This window comes from Vicugna pacos, chromosome 11 (genome assembly GCF_048564905.1).
Source record: "Vicugna pacos chromosome 11, VicPac4, whole genome shotgun sequence".
Lineage (NCBI taxonomy): Eukaryota > Metazoa > Chordata > Mammalia > Artiodactyla > Camelidae > Vicugna > Vicugna pacos.
In genome coordinates this window covers 5,946,610-5,955,933 of record NC_132997.1, presented here as the reverse complement: position 1 = coordinate 5,955,933, position 9,324 = coordinate 5,946,610, and positions in this window count along the sequence as shown.

Sequence of the window (9,324 nt, the reverse complement as noted above, 5' to 3'; positions counted from 1 at the left end):
CTCTTTAACAGACAACAGAAATCATTAGGGTGCCCCACCAAACCTGGAGCAGAGAACAATCAGGTTTTTAACAGTTCTGATAAATCAGCATGTTCTAAAGATCAAAATCCAGAAATTTTAAACATTCATTCAAACCACAATGAAACAAGCACTTAAAGAAAAAAAAAACACAAAGAAACTAAGCACAGAGATCATTTAGATAGATCAATGAGAATTTCTTGTACCGCTGGAAGAAAGAACAGGCTATAACCTTTTACTTGAAAAATAAAACTTCTTTTAAAGATAAATGCTAAAACACATTTCATCATTCATGTTGCCTTAAAAAATCTGAGGTACTTGTATCTGATCAGAAAAGCAATTCTGAGTAATAGTATGTTACAATTCAGTGCCAGTTTGCTTTAGAAGAAAAGAGAAAAGTTACTGTTTCTCATTCTGCACAAAGTTTAAAGTACCTCCCTGCCTCTATCTCCTCCCATTTCCTAAGCTCAATCTCCCTAAACTTTCTGAAACAAGTATGAGAAAGTCTTATTCCCAATATGCCAAATGACAAAAGAATATCAATTTATTTGTGTAAATATATGCCTACACCTTGAAATGGAGGCGAAAGTTATCAGAAGTCTATATGGAACTTCTTTCAACCTTCCTGAAATCACACACACAAACGTTCACACAGACACAGACACATACCCCCTGGATTACTGGGCACTTCACAAGCTTAGTACTTACAACTTGTAGAAGATAACTTTGTAGTTAATTTAAAATACAAATCTGTCAGCTTTTGAAAGTCTTCATCATCTGCTAAACCATCTAAATATCAAAGAGACCCAATTAGCCTTCTCTGTAGAATGTAATTTTCTTTGATGGCAAAACAGACCCTAAGAATTACTGGATTAAAAATTCGTGTTTATCACTACCTATGATCGTTTTTAAGCACATTAACAGATTCAGAAATGTATGTCTCATCAACATTTATTCCTATAGAAATAGCATACATGTTCAATTGTCTATACAGTGACTAGTTCCCATGATGGTGTTTAAGAGCTATTTTGTGTATAGCAATATTTATATTCAAGTGCAGAAAAGGAGGGTGTGTATTACTCAGTTGTAGAGCACCGGATTAGCATGCACAATGTCCTGGCTTCAGTCCCCAGTACCTCCAAAAAAATAAATACACTAAGTACATATTTATAAATAAGAATAAACACAGGGAAATATACACAAAATGTTATGATAAATCACAGAGAAAAAATGTGACAATGAGTGTGTATATGTCCATGAATGACTGAAAAATTGTGCTGAACACTGGGATTTGACCCAACACTGTAAAATGATTATAAATCAATAAAAAATGTTAAAAAAAATAAAAATAAATAAATTTGCAAAACAAAAAAAAAAGAATAAAGTTATAAAAATGCAGACTAAAAACCACTGCAACCTAGGTGCTACAATTATACTAAAAAAACAAGTGTTTCTATCAAATATTCACTATATGCCAATCACAGAGACAACCACAAGTCACACCTGAAGCATCAAACGTGATTCTCAACAACCCTACTAAGTAGACACGGATGAGAAACCCGGCTCTGTGGATGAGGAGACAGAGCTCGGAGGAGCCGGGGACGCTGACCATCCTGCTCTGTGTGACACCGCGTCAGCCCAGGGCAAGCACTGACAGTGCTGCACTGAGGGGACACCCAGCTGCATGGAACCTTGGGGCACTGGGGAGTCCCAGAAAACACTAAAAACTTTTCAGTGAAAAACCAGCTAAAATATATTACACTGTGCCGCATCCCTTAAACAGGGAACGTGAATGAGACCTTTTTGATGCCTCCGTGTCCTTTCTGCCATCATCAGTTACTTGCCCTCACAGCACGACCAGTGATGATCTGGATCCCATATGAAGTGCACTCAGATGGAAGAGCTTTTAAAGCTGTTTTATGAAGTTTGTAAGACTCTGTCTATGCTTCACAGTGGCGGTCATCCATCACTTCTCACCAGTGTGGACGTACCACCTGAAATCATTCCTTTCTGCTTTTTAAAATCCCTTCATCTACTCCAGACTTTTCAACAGCAAAGAAGCAGCTCAACCAAAGACACTGGATAGCTTTTCACCAAATGGACTCGAACAGCCCATCTGACTACCTGGAAGCCCTTGTCTTCTATTAAACCCACTTCCAGGTACTTCATCATTTTCTGATTGGTGGACTCGGCCTCTGACTGGCCTACTCAGAGAGCTCCCAACCTCACATCCAGGAGTGGGAGAGGACCCTGCTGTTGGGGGTAATCAGTGAGGAAGGTGGACATCCTTCAGCCACGTCTGCACGGGTAGAAGTGCCACAGCGTGCTCAGAAATTATACCGTCATCACCCCTGGGCTCCCATGGACTGGTTTCACATTAACCAAACTCATGAGACACTGATGCAAGAAAACCAGAAACTTAGCTTATTAATGTAACAGAAGACGTGAATCTATGAACCAGACTGAAATATCAGAGTTCAACCATGAGTACATTTTCTCCTCCACGGCCCAATTACGGGCAGGCAGTCACATGGCAAGCATGGACAGAAACGGGGCAGGAAAGGTTTCTAGATTAACTCAATGGACTAAATTTCTATTATACGAACAGATCTACTGCCCAGAAGTCAATTAACGCCAATCACGGTGCACTCTCCGTGGACAGTGGCAAGACATGACAATAGCACCCGTGTAACTCTCCTTTCCCTGTCCTTTGTTGGCTAACTGATGCACAGAGGTACAAAGATTCAGGGATGCTGATAACGCTAAACACTCAAAGCCCATCTCTGGGAGCATCAAAACCAGACAGCCAGGGTTTAAATACCAGCTCTGCCAATTACTAGTTCTGTGATTTTGCCAACTTACTTACCCTCTGTGTGCCTCAATTTCCACACTGTAAAACTGGGATAATAATCAAACCTTCCTTACTCGCTAGTTGAGAAGATTGAAGGATTCATTTCTATAAAACACTCAGAAAAGAATGTAGCACATTTTGGGTGTTCAACTAATGTCAACTTAATATCAAAGTGATTTACAAGTCTCCCCTCTAATCATCTTATGTGTTTCCTGGCTAGCCTAAGTCCCAAAGAACATCCTTATTTCTCCTTTTATAAAGTCTTGGGGAGTACCCTTATGATCCATCCAACCACCTGTTTAAACTGAGGGAGGGGATGCCTCCTAACCACTCCTCTGGGCCATGGAGTGTGCTTCTCCCTTCACACCCCTGGCCTCTGGCCCACAGCTACCACTCATCACACTAACAGAGTGAGGTGTGAGTCCGGGGAGACAAGTGGGTCATGTGAAACCCTTCCTTTCACTCCAGTGTTGGTCACCATTGGGAAGCACGCGGGATGCTCAGCTCCATGGCAGGAAAGCCCTATGCATGAAGGAGCACTTCCTCTCTAGGGAAGGTTCGCTGTGGCCCAGAGCTTCATGGGACAGGGTGAGTCTCTACTTCTGGACACAGTATCATGACACGCATTTTCCCACAGCCTTGAAGTTCATGGAGAACGTGGCTTCATCAGTAACAAAGAAGACATTTATCGCCTGTCTACTCTTTTGTGTCATCTCTCAGTTGGCTGCTGGAGACAACATGTGTATAAGTATTGGATCTCCTTAAGCCCCAAAATATATGAAGTAACAAATAATTCTGTGGCTTAACATTGGTTCAGGGTGACTGTGTAACAGTTTTGACTCTGCTGATGCTAAATTATGGGTATAGGAACTATGGAACCTCCTCAAATATCTTTCATCATAAAAACAGCTCTTCTTATTTTCCTGTATATTCCTGTCTTCACCTCAAAGAGCAGATACTATAAATTCCTGATGTAGGATGAGGCTGCGGCCACAAACTGACTCAGCTTGAAATTAATATCCAAGATGAAGCAGCAGATACACGTAAATATTCACGATTGTCAAGTCTGCTCACGGGTCTGGGCCCTTCACTGCCTGAACGGGGGTGAAATCCCCACCCGTGTCTGGGAGAGATACACGGCTCTTCCCGGGGTCACCCAGGCTTCACGGGCTATTTACCCCCACAGACTGGCTTCAACGATTAAAAGCTCTCAAGGTTTTTACACCATGCAAAACTAAAAGACATTTCTGCAGATGGAGCACTTCTCAGGCTTAAAACTTTTTTTGCCTACAATCACCCAGGGGGAAAAAAGAAACATGACTCTGCAAAGTCTCTGACCCTCACCACTCACAGGAGTAGAACGGCCACAGCAGAAGATGGCACTTCACATTGCAGAATGAGAACAAAATAAAGATGCCCCAACGACAGGCACTCCCAGACACAGCGCTCAGCAGTCTTCTGCACAATCACGGTTGTGCAGCCCTCATCACCTTCTATTTCCAGAACACTTCATCAGCCCAAAAGAATCCCCCTATCACTAGCATTCACTCCCTAATCCCCCTCCACTCAGCCCCTTCCAACCATCACCTGCTCTCTGCCTCTGCATGTGCCTATTCTGGGCATTTCAGATCACTGAAATCAACAATTTGTGACCGTTTGTGTCTGCTTCCTTTCAAATAACAAGCTGTTATCAAGGCTTGTATATTTTGAAGTGTTATCAGCATCTCTTTCTTTTTTTTTTTTGGAAAACTTTAAAGATTATTAGAAGGTGGTAAGTACTATCAAAAAGAGTAGAGTGGAGCATAAGTGATTGGGTTTCAAAGGGAAAAGTGTGGGTTGAACAGTCAGGGTGGACTTCCAAAAACAGGTGGCCTTTTACATTTTCCTCTTTTTTTTTTTTTAATTCGTTCTTACGTGTGAATAATGTTCCACTACATGGAGATACTACATTCTGTTCATGCATTCAGCAGCTATTTATGGACGAGGTCCAGAAAAATGAGTGTAAGAGGTGACTAGCATGGATGGCATTTAAGCAAAGGGCAAAATGTGCTTTCAAAAAAAGCCAACAAACAGAGGCACAAGGAAATTCAGTGCGTTTCTGAGCAAAGTGCTTGCTTGCTTCGGCAGGACTACCATGCAGGACTGTGGCGGATATTGGAAGGAGTCATGGTGTGGGAGTCACCTGAAAAGACACCTTACTGCAAGTAGCTCAGCCAATTCTCCTCCCTCATTCTGTATTGTTAGAGCAATGTTTCTAGGTTACTCTTATTTCAAGTAATAGCACTTTAACTGCACATCTGATCATCTCCATCAGACCACCTTACCTCCAAGCCACAGAAAATCATTCACTGACCGGAGCAGCTCCAGGACATAATGGTGACGGATTAGGGAGTCCTGCAGCATTCCAGCCTGCAGGCACAAACCCCACATGTGCCCTGGTGATGTCCAGAAAATAAAATGCATGGAAATATCTCACTGTTTGTACATGACATCTGCCCTCAAATTGCCCCAAAGTCATGCTGGCAAAGCACTACTCAACCCTCTCACTACAAAAAAAAAAAAAAGCTAAGAAGGCAAATTTAGGCTCTTCCATTGAAAACCAGCAACCATCACTGCCAGTATCTGAGCAGGAATGCTCCTGACTTCGAAAACCACTGCGCAGATACTTTTCAAGCGTGAAACTCATATATGTATTCCAAATAGATGATATTGCAGTAGGATTTTTCTTTTCAAAATTTCCACTTGCAACATTAGCACAAGAAAGTTTATGTTTAGGCTTTAAAAAAATCAATTATCCTCCACTTTCTTAATTTTGAACTTATTATTATTTTATCAATTGGGCTATGCTACGTATTATAAACCGTTTGATTTCTGAAAACAAGACCTTTATGACCTCACTATTTCAGAGAAAACTTTAACAATTCTTTGAGAGGTGGGGCCTGGGGCGCCCACTAACAGCTCTTTAAATACTGACAAGGATGTGCTATTAAGTAATGCAAAGGCTCTAACTCCACATTAGCTCCGAAAGCAAAGAATCTACACCAAAGACTTCCTTAAATATTTTATATTTTCCTATTCTTTTGAATATTAAATTTCTTAAAAGATATGATTTTTTTGAAAAAGAAAACAGCTGTATTAAATTTCCTCTCACCAAGAAAGCAATCTTTATGAAGAAAAAAACCCCTATGAAAATCGAAATGCCAGGACGTTTCTATCTAAGTGAACATCCAGATCTGAACACAAACCTAAATCCTATCAGATCTCACTCGAAGGAGCTCAACAAAGTCCTGGGCAACTCTGGAAATTAGCTCTTTTGTTCCAAATGTTGGCTGAGCTAAGATCATCACACTAGGCAGGGAAGGAGAGAAGAGGACAGTCCACCTGGCGGCCTCCATCCGTTTTCTTCCAGGCACAAAGTGCCTCTAGGGCGGCCCGCTAAAAAGCCCCCCATAAGAAAAGCCGGCATCCACACTGCCCCTGCCATCCTCAAGAAGCCCCAATGCCCCTATCCCAGCCTGTGAATGGTCTTCTAATGATCCCCCATTTGGTGGCACCCACCCCCTCTTCGCCGCTACACAAACACACAGAGGCACGGCAGCCTTCCCAAAGCACAAATTTGATTACATCAACCCCACTTCAAACACTTCAGAGGCTCCCTGTTAGAGTTCTAGCCCCACCCCAGACCCTGCTTGCCCAGCCTCACCTAAGTACACAGGTCCTCAGTGACCTCAGGGGCCCCCTGACCTGCTCCTACTTCCCACTTGCTCCAGTCTCATTTTGACTGTTTCCCAAGGAAGCCTTCCATCCCTCCAAACTCCACAATTTGTTCCTCTCTTCCTAGAACATTCTAGGCTAAGTCAACTTCTGACAATGCTAAGCTCTCAAGAAGCAAATACATTTAGCTTACTAATGTGGCTACACTCTGTCTCCCCTAGACTCACAGAAGTGCACGTGTAATGAATAAATGAATGACGGGTTGGGTCTCAAAGGGACAGACATATATGCTCTCTCCTGTCCCGACCCATCTGTCTGTAGAATATTAGAAGCAAAACCAGAAGTTCCTATCTTGAGGGTCACTTCTGTTGACACCCTTCACTGCCTACTGTGTCAGTTCTAGTAAAACTCAACTTATTCCAAAGCCCTACACCCCGGACTCTCTCCAGTGTCCTCCCCAGCAGGGGCTCCCTCCACCGTGGACTGCATAGGGCACTCTCCCCGGGTCCCCACGCCAAAAGCCTCCAGGCCTCTGCCCGGGCTGCACCTGCGACCTGAGCCACATTCTTGACTCCTTCTCCTGGCTGACTCTTACTCTGTCCTCACAACTGAATGTAGAGCCCATTTCTTCCAGGAAGTCCTCTCTGATAATGTCCTTTAGGTCTTGTCTGGGCTCTATCTATAGCAGCAGTACATGGTGACCAACTGGGTGTTTGCCCGCTCCTTTGAGACCACGAACCCTTGGGGACCACGTGGGAAGGAGTGAGAGATTACAAGACGGTTGAGGGAAGCAAAAAGCAGAAATCACAGTCCAAGTCCCAAATTCAAGGATACTTTCTCATAAAAAAGTATAAACTATTTCACACGTGTGCAATTTGGCTACTATTTTTGTGGCATGTGGACAGCAAGAACTTGGTGTTCTAGTCCAAAACCCAGGTTATATGCAAAGAAATGTATATATTCATATCCAAAGGAAACAAGAGCTGCTCAACAACAGTTTGCAGTTAGAACTGAAAGGAATTTTGATAAAGGCAACCTCTCTCTCTCTCTTCTTTCTTTTCTGGAATCATATAATTTTAGAAGTATTTGCGTGACCAACAGATGGCTACAGCCCGTGATTCTGCACTGGAGTGTTTGGGGCTGAGGAAGACCAGATTACATTCACTCTGTAAGTGCAATCACACCAACACACTGATAGGTGCCGTGGTCGTGCAGCTGATGTTCCAAAGCAGGCAACCTTATACGGTAAGAGAACTCTAAATAGAAAGGAAGAAATGCAATGTCCTTTACTGAATTTCATTTGCTATATGGGCCATTAACTGATAGTATATCTTGACTAATGAAACCCAAAAATAAATTGTCAAGTCGGGTTTCTTCATCTGACCGTTTTATGCTAACATCGGATATTAAATCCTCACTCCATATGGAAAGCTCAGGCCTACGCTGCAGCACGGTTACATCCCGTGGAAGAAAGCCAACCAAGGGAGAATTGGAGAGTTCCCTGTAAAAGCTGCGAAGTGTGGTTTTGAACCTATACATCATTTGCAACCACGTCATCTTCAATGGAGTTAGACGTTACCTCTGTGGGGCGAAAAGCACTGCATGCTTCAGAACCATCAAAGAACGCTGAGCTTTGTGAAACAGTCCTGAGGCACTTAAATCATACTTTTTCTGAAAGGCTCCTAATCTGACCCACTTCACCATTCCAGGTATAACAGGGAAGTACTGGAAACAGTAGAGAGAACATGCCCTTGAAGTCTGACAAGGTCCTGCTTGAATCCTGCTACAGCATTTACCAACCGCTAAACAGACCAATTCCTTAAACCCTCTGAGAAGGCTTCCCAATCTGCAAAAGGGGGCTGCCACCGCCCACCTGGGAGTCATGGATGTGAATGAAATACGCAAGTAGGGCGGCCGACTGGTACCTGACACGGGGCCTGGCTAGATTCCCTCCGCTGCCCTTCTCCCCCTTTAAACTAGCACTGATCCCCCTGGTAAGGATCAAGTCCCCGGAACAGACTGCCCCTATCTTCTGTGTATCCCTGGATACATGCCTTACCCTTAGGAGGCCAGAAAAACATCTGCCTCCTCCCAAGTCACTAATAATATTCTTAAGATTCTGGGTATTTTTAACTCTATTTTTCAGGGAGACTATTCCAGAACTTTCCAAGCACCATTCTCCAGGTTGGCTCCCCTCCCAGTGCCCATCCTTCTCACCTCAGATCCTCTGTCTGACTGCCTTCTGTTCATGGGAAAGCGAGTCCGGTAGGGTGGGGACTCCCTAGGCCTCCCTCCCTCCCTCACAGGTGACTGTGACTACCTTCTCCCCACTCCAACTCCAGCTTCTGAGGATTCTAACCTCCGGTATCCTGCAGCCTCTACATCTTCCCAAGACGCACAAGTGGCCAAGAATCTCCCTTCAGATTTCTTTCTGGCTGGCCCTGCCGACCCCCAGGCCCCTTAAGGATAAATGGCATTGCTCTGAAAATGGCAAACGCCGCTGACTGACACACCAAAGCTGCATGGTCTGGGCTTTCCTCCAACCCAGGCACAGCCCTGCCCCCCTCAGCCTCAGTCTGCAGCCCTCAAGAAGATCTAATTCACATGCAAGGCTGTGAACACTAGCTAAGAATGACGACTCCCAACGTGTATCTCTAGTCCGGCTCCTTCACTTGAGCCCCAGTCTCATAGAGCCGAGTGCCTCTTTGAAGTCCTAACTTGGATGACAATTGGCATCTTAA